The sequence below is a fragment of the Mus caroli genome, chromosome 1 (genome assembly GCF_900094665.2).
Source record: "Mus caroli chromosome 1, CAROLI_EIJ_v1.1, whole genome shotgun sequence".
NCBI lineage: Eukaryota > Metazoa > Chordata > Mammalia > Rodentia > Muridae > Mus > Mus caroli.
In genome coordinates this window covers 46,603,551-46,623,080 of record NC_034570.1, presented here as the reverse complement: position 1 = coordinate 46,623,080, position 19,530 = coordinate 46,603,551, and the positions used below count along the sequence as shown (strand labels likewise).

The 19,530-nt window shown below is 38.6% G+C and overlaps 1 protein-coding gene across 1 annotated transcript in view; it reads right to left on the bottom strand.

Moving 5' to 3' along the window:
* Slc39a10 (solute carrier family 39 member 10) overlaps positions 1 to 17,915 on the bottom strand; it is a 116,656-nt gene extending 98,741 nt beyond the window's left edge. Inside the window, exon 1 of the mRNA XM_029476662.1 lies at positions 17,841 to 17,915. The gene's annotated coding sequence lies outside the window, so the exon portion shown is untranslated. The remainder of the gene's footprint in view (positions 1 to 17,840) is intronic.
* Positions 17,916 to 19,530: the final 1,615 nt, after the last annotated feature.

The following is a 19,530-nucleotide window of genomic DNA, read 5'->3' as shown; positions in this document are numbered from 1 at the left end:
ATTTCCATTGCATTTGCTGTTTCATTTATGATTGTCAAGTTGCTTCCTCTGTGAACCTGACCAACATACCTCAGTAGTTTTATTGGCAGAAATAAATAGGCCAAAAGTTAGGTGACAGCCTCCTAGTGTATATAAATATAAACAAGTGTCCTGTAACAGGGATGTCTAGTCAGATAAGGCTCTAAGGCATTCCACTATCCATCAAGACAAAGAACTAGTTCGTGAAAAGCACTCTGGTTATCTACAGACTTCTTCTTTCCAGAGCTCCTGCTAAGCCCAACTATAACTCACAGCTACCCTGCAGAGAGATGATCCAGTCCAAACCAGAAGAAAATGCAACCTGAGTGTTACACCTTACTGTTGGCTTTGGGTGCTAATACTGGCTTATGTATTGCCATTTACTTAAAACTCACAGGAGTGGACTCATACTTTCCTTTGTATTCTACCAGCCTGAGTGTAGAATGGGTAGTTACATGGCAGCCAGGGGATCTCAGAACTACGTAGAATCTTGGGCAGTTCCAAGGAGTATTTCCCTCAGAAGCATATTAATCACAATTTAAAACAGCAGCAGAACTGAGGCATACCCTAGCCTAATAAAGTGTTATACAACTGGAAATTCAATTGTATATTAAAATGAACCACCACCAAGCACTCAGAAAACATATTAATGTTTTCCTGATTTTAATAGCGAGACAGAAACTAGGCTAAATGAGAATCACAAATAGACTTCTAATTCAAAAGAATTCCTTTCCTGGGCTAAAGGAAGCTGCTTATCTTTTGTCCAGAAAAGTGCTGTGGTGGTTCCTAGATTTAATCAAAGATGAAGGAAGTCTCAGGGGACATTTCTGCAGGCCCCTTTCCTTTGTACTTTTCCAGAACATTCGACTTCAGTTTGACAAACAAGGCTAGAAATTGCACTTTCATATACTGGCAACTAATTCTGGAAAAAGAATCACGAAGTGGCCGTATCTTTATAGTCTCCACTTGGTTGAAAACACACATTTTAGTTTCCTGTATGAAAAAGGAAATGCCTGCAAATTCCCCCAAAAAGCTTCTTGTTTTCTGTCAGAGAAATTACTTAAAAGCCTAGTAACTCTTGTTCTCTTTTTTCTGAATTGCACCTTTTTCATGGTTAATCCTAGGAGTGTGGACTCTGTTTTTTTGTTTTCTGTATCAGGACAGAGAGCGTTTATTGAAACAATTCATTTCAGTGGAGTATCGATATAATCTGATTAGTGACATTGTTAGATAATTCAGGCTGTACTCTGGCAAGAGTGGAGATCGTGATTTCTCTCAGAGGCCAGCTAGCTTTCTCTGCAAACGTCCAAATGGCAAGTATTGGGTTTTACTTGACAGGTGGTCTGTGGGCAACTGTTTAGAAGCCGTTGCAGACAGTCCATATGTAAACAAGAGTGCTATCAAACTGTGTGTGTGAGGTGTGGGGATAAAATTCATCTTTCATATCATTTCTATGGGTCGAAAAAATACTCTCTTGTATTATTTTTAACCATTAAAAAGTTAAGAAAAAAAAAACACCCACTCTCACCTTATAAACTGTAGAAAAATAGATAAGGAAAGACCTAATATAAAGTGAAGGTGCTCACATTAATCCATATCATAGTATATAATCGCCATAGAAAGGTCTAAACTAAATGTAAATCAGTAAACAGGGACTTGTTTGAATAGTCAGGAATCTATAGGTTGCTTGAATCTTGATTTCTCTTTTTATATCTTAGGTTAGCATACAAAATAACATATGCATATATATATGTCATTGCATGTTACTATCATCTACACCCCTGCTCTCCCCAAACATTTTTCGCCCCTCCTGCTGGCTCCTCTCTTTCCCTCAGGCAGCCTGCCCACTCCGTGGTGTTCGTTCTTCTGTAGTGCATCATATAGCCGGAGCTTGGCCTCAGCCTCCTGTCTAGTTGAGCATGAGCTGGAATTCTCAGTCTTCTGGTCTCTCGTTTGAAGTGCTGAGATCACAGGCTTGTATCTTCACAGTGTGCTAACCTCTTACTTCCTGTCACATTTGCTCTGTTTCCCAGGTTCTCCATCCTTTGCAGCCTCTTCTTCCCATCTCATGATGTCATTTCTGTTCTCACATCGCACACTCATAACTACAAACACACAGAATTCAAACCCAGGGTTCTATATGTCAGAGAGACTCTACAGCATTCATCTCTCTGAGCCTGGCTTATTGCATTTAACATCATAATTTCCAGCTTTACCCATTTTCTTCTAAACATGATTCTTTCTCCTTTAAAGCTGCATAAATTTCTGTAACTTATACTGTATACATATGCCACATTTTCTTTCTCCATTAATCTATCAGTAGTTAGCTGGGCAGGTTCTAAGTAGCTGTAGCATCAATGCAGATATATAAATGTTTCTGATTATTTTTAATTCAGAGTCCCTTCATGATATATCCAAGAGTGTTATAATTTTGCTCTATGGCAGTTCTAAGTTTCTGGGGGTTGCCTGTTTTGTTTTGTTTTGTTTTGTTGTTTTTAAAGATTTATTTTACTTTATGTATATGAGTGCTTTGACTGCATGCACACATCCATGTATATCATGTGGATGCCGAGTGCCTGCAAAGGTCAGAAGAAGGCATTTGATTCCCTAGAACTGCAGTTACAGATGGCTTTGAGTCCCTATGTGGATGCTAGGTACTGAACATGGGTTCTCTACAAAAGGAGCAAGTGCTTTAAACTGCTGAGTCATTTCTTCACACCCAACCCTGTTTTTTTTTGTTGTTGTTGCTATTATTGTTGCATTTTTGAGGCAAAGTTTCATGAAGTTCAAGTTAACCACTCACTGCATTTGTAGCTGAGGATAACCTTGAATGTCTGACCCTCCTGCTTCTACTTACAAGCAAAAGAATTACAGGCCTGCACCACAATAATTAGTTTTTTGAGGTATTGTGGATCGGACCTAGGCCTAGAACATGTGAGGAAAAGTTATGTGAAAGTTTACACTTCCAAAAGCAATGAGTCTGGCTTGACCTTACTCTCGAAGGTCCTGTCATTCCGTTTGTTTTCTTGACAATGAGCATTTTGATAGGCTTTGCTGAGTGTACTCACTGTTTTAGGAGTTTCTGTGAAGTCCCATGGCTCTTTTAACTATAGGACCAGGCAATCTAAAAATAGAGAGTTTGATTCCTTCCTTTCCTTATCTGTATCCCTTTTATTTCTTTGTCTGCCTTATTGCTCTAGCTGTGATTTCTAGCACTACTCAATAGGAGTAAAAAGAATGGGCACCCTTGTCTTGCTCCAGAATTTAGAGGAAATAATATTAGCTATAGGACTGTCATAGTAAATGTCATGCAATGATTATATTGAGGGATGGGTTTGTTGTTGTTGTTGTAGGTTTGTTGGTTAGTTAGGGGTTTTTTTTGGTGGGGGGATTGGGTTTTTTTTGGGGGGGGGTTTCGAGACAGGGTTTCTCTGTATAGCCCTGGCTGTCCTGGAACTCACTTTGTAGACTAGGCTGGCCTCAAACTCAGAAATCCGCCTGCCTCTGCCTCCGGAGTGCTGGGATTAAAGGCGTGCGCCACCATACCCTGCTTGTTTTTGTTTTTGTTTTTTTGAGGGGAGGAGTTCAAGGCAGACTTTCTCTGTATAGCCCTGGCTGTCCTGGAAGTTGATCTGCTATAGACCATTCTGGCCTTGAACTCAAAGATCCATCTTCCTCTGCCTCTAGAGTGTTGGAATTAAAGGCCTGTACCACCACTACTGGCCTTTTCTTCAGAGATTTTTACCATGGATCAATATTGACTTTTGTCAAAGATGTTTCAGTCTTAGTTTTTTAAAGTTGTTACAAGGTACTAAACAGGGGGACCCCTCAGGGACTCTTGATGAACATGCCTGACAAGAAGCTGTGTGATTCCTTTAGGTTCTATGTTTTGTCATAAATGTTGCTTTGTATTTAGCTTCTAGTTCCCAATTAGCCTGTAAATTTCCAACTTCTAAGAAGAAGCCTTCTTTGTTGATTCAGATCCCAGAAGGCCTGATTGATCCTTCAGATCTATTTCTGCAAGAACATGGTCCACTGCTCTGAAAAGCCCAAGTGGCAAAGTCAGAGAGCACCACAAGCAACAAGTCAGATAAGGGAGGTGTAGCGGTACAGCCTTGAGTCTCAGCTATTTAGGAGCCTGAGACAGGATGATCCCATGTTCAAGTCCAGCCCAGGCTACAGAGTGATTATAAGCCAACAAGGGAGGGAGAAATGACTCAGGACTTAGCAGAACTTAATGACCATCCAGAGAACCTAAGTTCCATTCTAGCACCTAAGGAGGGTACAGCATAACTGCCCGTGACTCCCATTCCAGAGCATCTGATACCCTCCTCAGGCCTCCAAGGGCACCGAGGGTGCTTTCACAGACCCACACCCAGATACACATTTAGTAAAATTAAAAATTCCATTATTAAAAAGTAAAATAAAAAATTAATTAAGAAAAAATAAAGCCTGGGTTGCAACTCTGGTTCAGTGGTATAGCTCTTGCCTGATATGTACAAGGTCCAGGTTTAACTCCAGGACTTCAAAAGGCAAGCACACAAATGAGCTGGTCACATCACAGTCATAAAGCTTCCACTAGGAATAATTGTTCTAATTGTAAATTTCTGCAACAAGAATGTTTTCATTGCTGCTTTCCTGTGAAGAAAATTAAGAAGGGTTTCATGTATGGCCAAAAGTAACTGGGGTTGGGGGGCTTGGGGGGTGGAATAAAAAAACTATAAAAGGCCTTAATCCACTGAAATGGAGTCTTCTGTAAGTAAAACCAAGAGACAAATGAAACAAGCAGGAAAAAAAAATTATCTTGCACCCTAGATTCCTATAGAAAAGTGCATATGTCAATTATTTCAGAGTCCTGATTGGTTAGCCTTGATAACTAAGCGAGTCCTCTCTTTCAGGTTTAGCCAGATTCACTAGTTGATGTATCTCTTTTGTTTTCCTCCCAAGGCACTGTTTCAAAAGTTCAAACCAATATCATCAGCCAGCTTTGATTTACTTCCAAAAGATTCCTTTCACACTCTTTTAATACAAGTATTTGATATCCTCTTCTAAGAATGCAATAAAAAAAAAGTATCCTAAAAGTTACAATAGTTTCTTAGCCTGGTAAGTTACCATGGCAACCTTTAGCTTACTGGAAAAAAAAAAAGTAGCAAGGGTTTCTATCCTGTTTCCATCACACAGTCTCATTCTGTCCTTTGGATCCTAAGGTGAGATCAGTGCTAATTCTCCTGCTGCAGATTGTTCTTTTCCGTCAAGGGCTAAAACTGGAAAAAGCTCACTCACCCTCTCCTCTCCTCCCCTCCCTCCCTTCCTCCCTCTCATCCTCTGGCTCCCTCTTATTCTTTTCTGAAATGGAAATGATTGCAATCAAAGGACTTTTTATTGTAGAAAGTAGTTTTGCTTTGACTCTTGAATTTTTTATACACCTCCATTGTTTTCTTACATGATAGACAGGTATGTTAAATTTAAAATCAAGTATCACAATACTGGGTGCATTACCATCATGACTTCATAAAGGCCAGTGACTCATTTAGAAAGGATGCCACTGTACCCAGAAAGGAATCTAGACTCCGACTGCATAAAATGTTTTCCAATTGCCTTTGATACTTTTGGCCAGCAAAAGGCAGAGGCAGAGCAAAAACAGCTAAAGTCTGTCCTGGAGAGTCCGTTAGAGAGCTCGTAGCATTGCAGATGTTGAAAGTTGGGTACTCTGGCTTAATCTTTCCATTTCCTTAAATTCAAGAATCTTTGGGGGGAATGGATGAGCCATTTAGTATCTGAAATCTGAGAAGATCGTGGAGAAATATCTCTGTATTAGAAGGTCTCCAAACTTTTCTTTATTCTGAGCTGCTTTTGCAGGTATCTTACACACCAGGGGTTCTAATTTAGAGCCTTCTTTGACATAGTTAAAGGCTTTAAATTTCTCCTATAATATTCTAAAGTGTTTTGATAGGGTTTTTTTTTTTTTTTTTGGTTTGGTTTGGTTTTTGGTTTTGTTTTGGTTTGGTTTTGTTTGTTTTTTTCTAGACAGGGTTTCTTTGTGTAGTGCTGGCTATCTTGTAACTCGCTTTGTAGACCAGGCTGGACTCGAACTCAGAAATCCGCCTGCCTCTGCCTCCCAAGTGCTGGGACTAAAGGCATGCGGGGCGTTTTGATAGTTTTAATTCTTATCTTGACACAACCTAAACTCACCTGTGAAGAGATCTTCGATGAGGGACTGTCTAAATTGTAGACAAGTCTGTGGGGATTGTATTGGGTATACTAATAGATGTGGGAAGACACGTCTTTCACGGTGGGTTGGAACGTTCCTTGAATTTGGATTCTAGTCTGTACAAGAGTAGTAATTATGCCTGCCTTCATTTCCTGTGCTCTCAACTGAGCAGGTGGTGTGATTATCTGTAGCAAGTCTTCTTCCCTGAATTCTGCTGTAATGGCTTTTGTGGAGGTTTTCCTATCACTACATCAGGACTGAAATTAGGGCAAGTGTACCTGTCTATGAACACCAGTCCTTCCTTTTGGTTTTTATTTGTACATAAGCCAGATTCTAGATAAAAACAGATGATATTATTCACTTTCTTTCCCTTTCTTCTCTTAGCACACCTAAAAAAAAATCAGGTGTTTAGTCTTGTCAAGAAATGTGGACAAAAAAAAAATAAATAAATAAAATAAAATAAAAATGGTGAGTCAAAAAGTTCCATCTCTCCTGGAATGGATAGGTGGCCCAGCACTTAAGAATATTGCCATCTTTTCTAGGGGATCCAGGTTTGATTCTCACCACATACATGGTAGCTAACAACTGTCTGTACCTCCAGTTCCAAGGGATCCAGTGCCCTCTTCAGGCCTCCATAAGCATTACACTCATGCAGCTTGCAGTACTCAGGCAATACATGCAGACAAAACACCCATTCGAAAAAGTGGAAGAGGAGCTGGAGAGATGACTCAAAGATTAGAAACACTGGTTGCTCTTCCAGAAGTACTGAGTTCAGTCCTCAGCAGCCACATGGTGGCTCACAACCATCTATAGTGGGATCTGGTGCCCTCTTCTGGTCTGTAGGCATATATGCATGCAGAATGCTGTATATATAATAAATCTCTTTTTAAAAAAATGAATTCTAAAAAGGATAAAATTGAGTAAAATTTTTAAAATGTCCATCTCTGTACTTTGGTTTTGCCTTCATTTATTATGATAAGAAAAAATGAAATATAAGCACTGCCTACTTCAAAAAACTTTTCGAATCAACTATTAAACATGGCAGTATCTGGAAAAAATCTGTAAATATTTCATTTTAGAGGTAGATATCGCATATATTAAAATTGAGGAATGCAAACAATTCAAAATACTTCTTCTTTTGTAACCAGAAGTCTGCTGACAAGAGACTGAACATGGCAGCTCATTGCCATACTCTAGGTCCCCATAATGAGCATAACATTTGTGACTCACCCTTACACAGCTCACTTACTCTCAAGTCCTCCATAGCCAATTGCTAAGCTTTAGTACAGACAATGAATAAAGTAATGTTTCTTCCACACAGGATATCCTTGTGAGAAGTTCTATTGTACCAACCTTGTCCCTATGTGAAAAAGACCTTTCTTTCTTTCTTTTCTTTCTTTCTTTCTTTCTTTCTTTCTTTCTTTCTTTCTTTCTTTCTTTCTTTCTTGATTTATTTATTATATGTAAGTACACTGTAGCTGTCTTCAGACACACCAGAAGAGGGCATCAGATCTCATTATGGATGTTTGTGAGCCACCGTGTGGTTGCTGGGATTTGAACTCAGGACCTTAGGAAGAGCAATCAGTACTCTTAAACACTGAGCCATCTCTCTAGCCCCCAAGAAAAACATTTCTTAACTAAACCACTACATTACGCTTCCTACTCCTTAGCAGGTACATGAGCATTTCATGATACACAATGCATTCAGCTCAATTTTAAAAGTCCCCATACTTTTTATCAGTGCCAAATTGTTCAAAAGTCCCAAGGTCTTTAACTATGTATGACCCACTGTAAAATCAAAAGGAAAAATCACATACTTCTTCATATATATATGTATATGTGTGTGTATATATATATATATATATATACACATACATACATACATATACACACACATATACATATACACACACACATATATATACATATATATATACATACATACATACATATACACACACATATACATATACACACACACATATATATATATGCAGATAATAATATACATTCTCATTCTGAAAGGGAGAAACAGAGGCATAGTGGGACAATATTGAATTAAATAAAGATGGACTCAACAGCAAATACCAAATCTTGTAATTCTGTGTCTAGTGTCTGGAACGTTAATTGTAAAGGGAGTAGATAACTCTGTTCTTCCAGATTTATTGCCTACAATATACATATCCTCCTTGGGGTGGTTCTACTCCCTGTGTGTAGCTCTCTTTGCTAGATGTTACATGGCTCTAGCATCTCCAGCATCCTGGGGTCTCCACCAGGACACAGGCTCTAGGCTTCACTTTCACAGCTTCACACAATGGTCACTCAGGGCCTTTTCTTTCAGTGACTTCATCACTGTGTCACCTTGCCTGGCCTCAGTGGTTATCTGAAACCCTGGAGAAAAAAAATCCATGACCCCATCAGTCCTGGCTTTAGAAATTTAGGATGGATCCTGGCCCTTTGACTATGTTAGCAGCAACTTTTATTTGTAGGAACAATTGTTTTCTAAGAGAAAGTGACCCTCAGGATTCTCCTTTGGCAACCTGGGCTCCATCTCACCCTGAGGGCAGCCTTCCCATTGCTCCATTGCAGAGCAGAAAGTGTCTCCTTATCAATTTACAGTCTCCCTCTGAGCTCAGGCCTTGTTCTTTTTGTCTTCACTTTGTACATTTTGTATTTCTTTCTGCGCCTCTTGCTCTTTCCTTTGTAGATTTGTATAACAATAGGCAGTATAGACAGTGCCACAGACTCAATGTTATGTTGTCTTTTTTCTTTTTTCATTTCTTTTTACATTTCAAATGTTTTTTTTCTTTTTCTTTTTATCCATTTGAAATGTAAATAAAGAAAATATCCACTAAAAAAAAAAAGAAAAAATATTTGAAATGTTATGCTGTCTTGAAATTTCCTTTAAGAAAGAAGTTAGTCCATTACTTTTTAGCTTTGCCTCTGGAAAGTTCTTGAGACACAGGTTGGAGGTAGTCAGGTTTTTGCCAAAGTCTCCCACAAATGGACTCTAACCAGTTGCTAATAGAGACCTTATTCCCCTCTGAGACCACATAAGCTGGGCCTCCACCTTCTGTATTACTTTTAGCAATACTGTTTCCAATCCTGCTAGAATGTCTTATTAAGCTCTGCCTTGCAATATTCAACTGTTTTTCTAGTCTTAAGTTCTCAAGTCTTCCACAGTTGAAAAACAAAACAAAACAAAAAAAGCAACACAATAACAAAACCCAACCAAACCAACCAGAAACCAATCCAACAGCATGGCCCACATCTTCACAGCAGCAGTCCACGCTCTCACACTGACCACTGTATTAGTTACAATTTTGTTGCTGAGGCACCAATACCATGACCAAAAGCAATGTCTGGAAGAAAGAGCAGCTGGTTCCAGAAGGGGAATCCCTATATGATGAGGAAGGTATGGAAGCAACAGACAGGTCAGAAAGCTGAATGATCATGTTTTCAACCATACACTGAAGAGGGAATTGAGGGTGGACAAGGCTGTGGACTCAAAGCCTACACTCAGTGACATACTTTGTCCTGCTGGGCTTTACATCCTAAACATTCTGTAGCCTCTGAAAATAGTGCCACCAACCAGCCCCCAAGTGTTTAAATAACATGAGTGTGTGGGGGCCTGGGCGAACTTTTTCATTCAGTTCACTACAGGTGCTATCAACATTCTTTTGTTCAGACAGTCTTTCACTGACTTAGAACTTGACAAGAAGGCTGGACTGGCTGGTCTCCCTGCTCCAGGCATCATCTGTCTCTGTTTTGCCAGTGTGATTTTTTTTTTTTTTTACATGATCTTTGAAGATCAAACTCAAACTCAGTTCCTCATGCTTGCAAAGCAAGTCTTTACTGACAGTCTTCTCCCTAGCTAGACAACCCCCTCAACCCTCCACTGTTTTTTGAGACAGATTCTTACTGTGTAGCCTAGTGACTGGCCTTGAACTCAAAACACTCCAACCACTCGGCCTTCCTAATTTTGGCATCTTCACTTTTTTGAGACAAGATCTCTCAATAGCTCAGATTTTTGTTTTGGTTTGGTTTGGTTTTTGGTTTTTCGAGACACGGTTTCTCTGTGCAGCCCTGGCTGTCCTGGAACTCACTTTTTAGACCAGGCTGGCCTGGAACTCAGAAATCTGCCTGACTCTACCCCCCTCTCCCCCGCCCCCTCCCCAAACCCCTGAGTGCTGGGATTAAAGGTGTGCGCCACCACCGACTGGCAAGGATATTCTTTTTTTTTTTTTTTTTAAGATTTATTTATTGATTATATGTAAGTACACTGTAGCTGTCTTCAGACACTCCAGAAGAGGGAGTCAGATCTCGTTACAGATGGTTGTGAGCCACCATGTTGTTGCTGGGATTTGAACTCCGGACCTTCTGAAGAGCAGTTGGGTGCTCTTACCCACTGAGCCATCTCACCAGCCCGATATTCTTAAACTAACTATTTAGCTCATCTAGTATGAAGCTGGCTTCATACTCAGGATTCTCACACTTCATACACAGGATTGTGCTACACCAATTTCAACAGACATGAAACAAAGACTCTGAGCTCACCTTACTGGGGTTAAAGTTGTAGCTCAGGTTAGTATTAGCCCAACAAGTACAAGGTCCTGGATTTGATTCTTTTGATGTTTCCCCTACACACACACACACACACACACACACACACACACACACACACACACACACGCACGCACACAGGGCAGTGGGGATAGATTAAATAGACGAGAGAGAGAACGAAAGAGAGAGAACCAAGACCATGCCTAGCTTAGCACATTAAGTATAGTAAGGAAAACCAACTTTGATGGTACCTATGACTCTTGATGAGGCCCTGGTCCTAATTTTACTGTCATCACATGCCTGCCCTGTTTTAGTGAATGACAAACATTCATGAGGATTCCACATGGCTACTCCTGCCCCACTTTCCTGATTCTTTCTCCTGAAGTTTCTTCTCAATCACATAGCCTCTGAATGAAGAGTTTAGAAATCTGAGCTCGAAATGTACCTCCTACATTGGGCAGCCAGGAGCGTCTGAAGTTGGAAGAAGGTTGTAATCAACAATTAATTCACACTTCAGCTTTCCAATAGCTGGAGTTGCAGTTTCTACACAGGGATGTGGACCCCCCTGTGTGCTTCATAGTTGGCACTGACCTGGAATGCCTACCCATCTGCCTGGGCCTGTAAGTAATTTTCTTTTATCTCTAAAATTGGACCTTTGTTATAGCTTATCTCAAGGTGCAACATAGAGAGAGAGAGGGAGAGAGAGAGAACACATAGTGCAATGCCAAGGGAGATGAAGAAGGCAGTATTTAAAGTTTTTACCTCATTTTTGTTGTTCAATACTATGTCCTCAGGAAATGTGAAATACTAATGCAGGACCATAGCTTTGGATTTGTCAATCTTTGACTCTTCTATATGTAATTCCAATAGCATGAATACTACACAAGTTTGTTTTGTTTGTTTGTTTGTTTGTTTTTGTTTTGTTTTGTTTTTTGATTTTTCAAGACAGGGTTTCTCTGTATAGCCCTGGTTGTCCTGGAACTCATTTTGTGGACCAGGCTGGCCTCGAACTCAGAAACCTGCCTGCCTCTGCCTCCCAAGTGCTGGGATTAAAGTGCCACCACGCCCAGCACTAGACATGTTTTTAAGCATATCTTAATGTGTATACTTTCTTTTTGTGTGTGAGTGTGGTCTGTGTGTGTGTGTGTGTGTGTGTGTGTGTGTGTGTTATACTTATGCATGTATAGATGCACATCTGTTCATGCATGTGAAGACCAGGGGTCAGCCTCTGGTGTCTTTCCTCTTGGTATCTTTTGCACTTTTGACTTTAGACAGGTCTCTCATAGGCCAACTAGAGTAGGTTGGCAGGAAGGCCCCAGGGGTCTTCTTGTCACTGCCTCCCCAACACTGGAGTGACAATTACTGCTGCCAGCCTGGGCTTGTTTTTGACCTTCTTCCTTTTTATGTGAGTGCTGGGGTAGAACTTAGAAGTGGAGGTCAGATTTGTAAGAACATAGGGTTGAACTCAGGATGCTAGGCTTGGACAGCAAGCACTTTGCCCACTGAAGAGAATTTTTTTTAAAAAGACTTATTTATTTATTTAATGTATGTGAGTACAATGTCACTATCTTCACATACACCAGAAGAGGACAACTGATCCCATTACAGATGGTTGTGAGTCACCATGCAGTTGCTGGGAATTGAACCCAGGATCTCTGGAAGAGCAGTTGGTGCTCTTAACTGCTGAGCCATCTCTCCAGTCCAAAGATAATTTTTGATGGTCAGTTTGTCTGGCCTTTTTGAGTATAATCTATAACATAAACCAGCCATTTAGGGATTAGTGAAAAATTGCCAGAGATAAGCTCATGCTAGCAACGTTATTGCCTTTCATCACTGTCCTGCATATATTGTTTATCTAATAATTTTAATAATCTTCTAGCTTTTCCCACTGATCTGTGTGGGCATTTTCCTAAGTTGCTAACCACTTTGATGAGTATTTATTGGACAAATTACTGTGATGTGGAGAAACATCAGTACGTAAATGGGCCACTATCCTGGATAGAAAATTATATGTCACAGTAGGAATGAAAATGTTTGGTTGCTGTCTCCTCTGATCTGATTTTGTTTTATTTTTTTCAGAAATTAACAGCCACAGGAGGAGGATATTGCTTTGGACCCTCACTCATTGTTCTATCAGATGCTTACATTTTTAGGACTACTAATCAAAAATCTTAATCATGATTTTGTCAGAAAGGCATCAACACGTAAAGCTTATTCCATCCCAGAATGCATTCTGCTAAAAGCCCTCTTTCCTAATTGTTTTTGGTTCTTGCCATTCTCCTACTGATATCCTCAAACATCTGCTCATTCTGTTGCAAGATTCTAGTCTTACAAGTTGCTATTTGATGCAAGGCTCCTGAGATCCTGTGCTTTGTGGATGTTTGGCTCATCTTTTGTTGTAGTGATGTTCTGTCCTTTAATATCATTTGGTCTGGATAACAATTTGGAATGTCTAAAATAAATGGGCTTTACATTTTTAAAGTAAGTCTCACATATGCAATTAGTAACAACAATAATTATAACACCTAAAGGATTTTGCTTTTATTGTATTTACCCCAATTACTGAAATAGTTTAAATGAAGCAGCCATATGAAACATTTATACCTGTGTAGACTTATTTTAAATTAAATACATTTCTAATAATATGTGCATTTACATTTAAGAAGAAAACTTTATGCCTTTTGACAGGAAAGTTAAATTATTTTCCTATTGACTCTAATAACTAGGTTTTAAAAAATTTTAATGGAAGTTCTTTTCATTCATTTTTCTATTATTCTTCCTTTTCCTCTAGCCTAACTTTTGGGTTTATATATATATATAATATATATATGTATTATATATATGCCTTTATAAAAATATGTATTATGTATATATTATAATATATATATATTATATATATATATATTTTTTTTTTAACAGAAAGTAGTTTAGCAGGGCCTATTGGCATATATAGAGGAGGAATGTTGAGGCCAGCATTAACTAAGAAAACTTTATTTAAAACATATATAAATGACTACAATGAAAGGAAAAAGAAGAGAAAAGGAAGAATTTACACAGAAGGGAGGAATCACTGAGTCTTAATGCACTGAGGATGTTAAAGCTCTGGGCCATGGAGAACAGTAAGGAACCTCAAACCACCACAGAGTAGGAAATCTGTACATTCTATTGGCATCAATGCCCAGAGGCTAGGTTAGCATAAAGTATTGAAATTTTTGTGAGGTTTCAGTAGGTTAATTTACATGTCCTTGGGAGAACCCACTGCAGTAGGCCATCTCTATTTGAACTCTATACACACAAAGAGGAAAATGGTTTACTGTGTAAAAAGCAGAAGTCCATAGTCTGCTTCCTCGAGACAGCCTCAGTATAGCTAGAGGTCAAAACAGGAAGTGCCATTGTTACTGTGAAGGGACATGAAAGCTCCTTTCTTTAGAACACCTGGAAGTTTCTTCCCCAGGAGGCCATTTTGCCTGCTGGAACTTTGGGTGGGACCATAAAGCTTCCTGCAGTTTCTTCAAAGGGGTAAAGTTTGTTTTTGTTTTAAAGTACAGCTTAAAGGAAATACACTTAGCCATTTTAGAAGAGAAGAACATTTAGCTGATTTTAGATAGTTGAGCATCTGTGATCATAAAAGATGACCAAGCCTGAAGAAATGTCACCTTATCTTTAGAGAGAAGACTCAGTACATTTTTCCTCAAATAATTTCTTTTCAAATCTCTACCTGTTTGGGGAAGTTCTGTCTGTCCCCTGCTGAGAGTGGATAATCTGCTTTCTCGGTGGGTGCACGTCACCCTCCTAAGTACACTTGTAGTGAAAAGTTCAGGTGGTATAGTGATTGGACTTCCTGAAGCATAATTTCATTTCCTTGGCTTCTTTGAGCAAGTGCTCACAAATCATTTTTATAATTCTGTTGCCTTGGAAGGGCATTTTAAAAAAAGAAAAAAGTCTTCAGACTGAAAAATGAAGGTAAATTCAAGAAAGAAGTAATACACTAAACATTGTTTTGACCTTTTCTCCTATTCTTCCAAGGTTTCCTTAGCACATGTTTGATGGCAAATATTATAGAATGACTCCTCATTCAAAATAAGTATAGGCAGCTTTTTACAAGTAGAATGAATTTAATCTTCTCATCTCTTGTTGGAATATGACTGTTTCAGGTCCAACTATATCAATATACTGAGGGACTAGATTGACAGTTGGTAGTTGATTTTACCCTAAACTGTGAGCATACTACAAACACAACTTACTGTAGTAATCCAGTGGAAGGCCAAGTCCCCACAAAACAGACCCGGAAGCAAGGTAAGATGCTGCTCTGCGTACACCCAGCTCCAGCCAGGGCTTGTTCCAGGGAAACTTTTGTGGATCTTTTTTGTGATCCTTTAAACTCAACGCATCCTGTTAACTGTTCTTTATAAAGATTTCTGTTCCAGTCTGTGGAAGAGTGAATAACTCCTTACTGATCTTTGCAGCCTTAAGGAAAAATGGGCGTTTTGTAGAAACATTGAACCAGTATAACAAAATTTGCTTGAAATTGTGTTTCTTAATTATAGAAAGAAACAAACGGAGAAAAACTCCGGTAGGAATTAACAGAGCAGAAGAGGGAGTGGTCACAGTCTATATCTGAGACTGATGCAATTATAGGGCTTCCATGTTAGCTACCACTGTCTCTTTCTAAGATCAGGGTGCACCTGCCCACTTCCTGTTTGACAAGGTATGCTGACATTTTATTTATTTATTTTCAAGACAGGGTTTCTCTGTGTAGCCCTGGCTGTCCTGGAACTCACTCTATAGGCTAGGCTGGCCTCGAACTCAGAAATCTGCCTGCCTCTGCCTCCCGAGTGCTGGGATTAAACCACTAGCAGGTGAAAATTTATTTGTTTTATTCATGCTGTTGGAATTTTGAAATAAAAAATTTAAAGAAGCACATGGTTATAGAATCAAATTTCTATTTAAAAAGACAATCTCTTCACATGGTCATGGCAGGCCTCTACTTCTCTATTCTCCCCTTCTCTCTGCCACTACTACTCTCTTGACTCCCCTCACCATGCTCTAAATAAACTCTATTCTATACTTTAAAAAAGCATTTTACAGTTTAAAAATCTCTTTCACATAAAATCACTTTTATACGGTTTTATATGAGGGTCCAATGATGGCCTGAGACTGCCAGAGGAGAGACCCTAAGCCATACAGCTTGTATCACCATCTACTACTGAAGTTCATCTCTCTCCTGTCTTTGCCCTTCCTTCCCCTCCTCTCTGTGGCTCTGAAATGCACTTCACGAATGTTTGTCTTTGCATTTCCAGTACTGAATTCCCAGTAAATCAATTAATGCTTGTAAGAGTAGATGAATGAACATAGCAGAAATTGAAAGGCAAATTGAAACATCTTTTCAGATATTACATGAAAAATAGAAGATTGATATCATAGTTTAAAATTTTTAATTTAATTTAATGTAGCACTGAGGGTTGAAACCATGCCTCTACAAATGGTAAGCAGCCATTCTACTATTGAACTACATGCCCAGCCCTAATACTAAAATTTTTAGGTAACTATTTAGTATGGAATACTTTACCAGAGGTTATCCATAATCCAGCTATCAATTTATGTGTATCATTGTCTATATACCTGTCTTTAATTTTGTTAACCTCACTTCATATAGTACATTTTAATCAGTTATTAACTACAGATTTTCAGGTCTTAAGTTCTAATTATGATTTTCAAAGGCTTCTGACATATTGATAATATAGATATTAGAATATATTATTTAGTATTATAAACTTAATATTATAAAGGCTATGGGAATACAACAAATTAAAATGGCCAAACTAATGTCATATCTGCAAGAAATAAAACTTTTCATAAATATACATTTACATTAGATTTATTTATAACTGTTATATTCCTTAATAAAGTTTATGTTTACGAAAGCATTAGCTGATCATTTTTATACTATTACATGCACATGGCCTATCCATGTTTATATGTATGTGTATGTTTGTATAGCTGCATTTGAATATATGTGCATATACTTGCTTATCATATGGACATCCTAGATGTATTGAGCTTTATTTCTCAGAGTCAGAAGCATTGATTCAATGTGTTCACAATTCTCAGTGTTACCACCACCACCACCTCCCCTGCGCCACACACACAGTCTGTAAGGTCTCTAAGTAAATGTTTGTATTCAAGACTTGGAAAATAAAACTTAAATGAAGAATCAATTAATTGTTGAATTATGGTCTAGGAAAATACACTGAGGAGAAAAATCCTCAAAGAAGAAACAAATTTCACAGAGCCAAACCTATAAATTCCATAAAAAAGGAATTCCATAAAAAAGAATTATTTATTGATGTGTGTATGTACTGCTAGAGACTGAACCTAGAGCTCAGAGTCTTCTACTAAGCTATGTTCTGAGTCTCAGGGTCAGGTTTAGATTCTTGCAATTCTATAAAAAAAAAAATGCTGAAAAGGAGTTCGGAGCTGTTATTCTGCCAATTTAGTTACTGCTGTCAAGGAACACTGCACAATGCCCTCTAGTGATGAGTGACCATGGATGACTATTTGCATAGAAATGACTGGGTGACAATGGGAAACGATTCCCAGAGTGTTATGCACAAGACAGAAAATCTTTCTGAGAGGACTAAGGTTGACAGAGATAAGTTGATTGACAGAGAGGGGTTAAATTGATAGTGTTGCGATATATTAATAGATAAATCTTACCCATAGGGATGTGTTATATTGATACAGATGAGCAGTATCGAGAGAGATAATTAGTATTGATAGACATGAGTTATGTTGATAGAGATGATCTGTACTTATAATAATGAATCACAGAGAGAGAGATGAATGCTACTGATAAAGATTAGTACAATTGATAGAGATGAGTTGTATTGATGAAGATGAACTGTATTGATAGATATGAGATGTTCTGATAGAATTAAATTATATTAAATAGTATTGATAGAGAGAGCTGTGTGCACCCAGCATGTGAAACTCCATCTCTGGCTTGCATCTAGCGGTGGTGTTTATGTTGAGATATTGTTGCACCTACCTTAGAGCTCCACGTCCTGCTACTGTATCCTCACATCTAGGCTGCAGCTGGGGTCAGAACTGATGATGCTCTCTAGGCTGCATCCTTCAATAAATGATGGCTTAGAGGTGGAACACATTAAAAACTATAGTCAACAAGCCTTTTTTTTTCTAAGAAAAAGACTTCAAAAACGGGAACCAAGATAATTTTTGAAAGAATCTGTGCCAAACCAAGAGTAATAACAATAACAATAAACTGTTGGGAGTTCAAAGAGTAAACTAAAATAGGGACCAGAGGAAACTGTCTTTGTTTTGTCCAACTAATGGGTGTGAAGAGCTGGCTCCTTGTACCAAAGCCTCTTCAAAAGTGCCTAGACTTCTCTCTGGTTGGCTGCAGGGATATTTCCCAAGGGAAAGATTTTCCACAGCATCAATCATCTATTTTATAAACAGATGGCACAGGTCTTTTACTTTTTAGAGAAAGATCAATAATCTGTCAACTGTAAGATCCTACAGCCCAATGTATTTTTATTGATAAGCTTTCACAATGACTCAGTCTTCCCACTCTAGATCCATTTAAGACAAGGAGACACCTTAGTGTATTCACATCCACCTGTTTAAACTCGGTGAGAAAGTTTCAGTTGTCTTAGAAAAACAGCAAGTCAAAAATCTTTGTATGAAGTGCAAAGAAACTCTTATCAAAGTCTCCAGCTTTGAGTTCATGCAGTTGTTTGTTTCCTTGTGATTGTTGCCTGCACGCTGTGACAGATACACATGTGACAGGGACAGGGACACAATGACATAACCATTTCCACAAACCAAAGCTATAGAGAAATGGGAAGGCCATGTGGAGTTGATGCATTAACTGTAGATTCAAATAGCCTCCTCCTCCACCAATGCCTTTAATATTTTCTTTCTTTTATGCCTCAATCATCTCTAACTTTGGCCAACTCTGAAATTTCTTTTATATACTGGCACTGCTTGGTGTGGAACCCAGAGCCTTCTGCCTGCATGCAAGTAATACTTTCCCAGCCCTTTGTATTTCTTTGTTGTTTTAGCTTTATTTTTAAAATAATTTATCTAAAAAACAATTGTGCAGTATTAAGTATTTAAGTATTATGACCATCCAGAAAACAATCAGTATAATTTCTGTGACTCAAGAAAAAAAATCTGTTACCCTCAATCCATCTACTCCCAGGGTTATAGAGACAGGGTAAATCCTTTCTTTATTTACTGCTCATTTAAATGGTATTCAGTCAGATGGCTGGATACCTGTATGCATCATATGAGCAGGAATTCAAAGACCTGCCTCTCCAGTTTTCTTCAGAGGTTTGGTTGGACTTCTGTAAAAAACACACAGCATTTCTTTTCCTAATGGAAAAGCAATTGTTGAGAATTGAAAACTTCTCTCCAGTAAATACCCTAACAGTCTAGAGGGTGGAGGGGTTCCCTACATTCTGTTAGACATCAGAAGAAGATGGATCATGTGAAGTGAAATTCTTCTGTGGTATTCTGTTAGTCCCTTCAAAATGTTGTTGTTTTGTTTTTGGTTTTGTTTTTTGACACAAATGTCTCATAAAGCCCTGGGTTGGAATGCAGCTAAGAATGATCTGAAACTCAAGATCCTTCTGCCTTAGGCTTCCTTTCAGTTCTTGAAAGATTTTGAGGAAGTGATAATATATGCCTTGGCACTTTACCACTCGGGTTAGAAT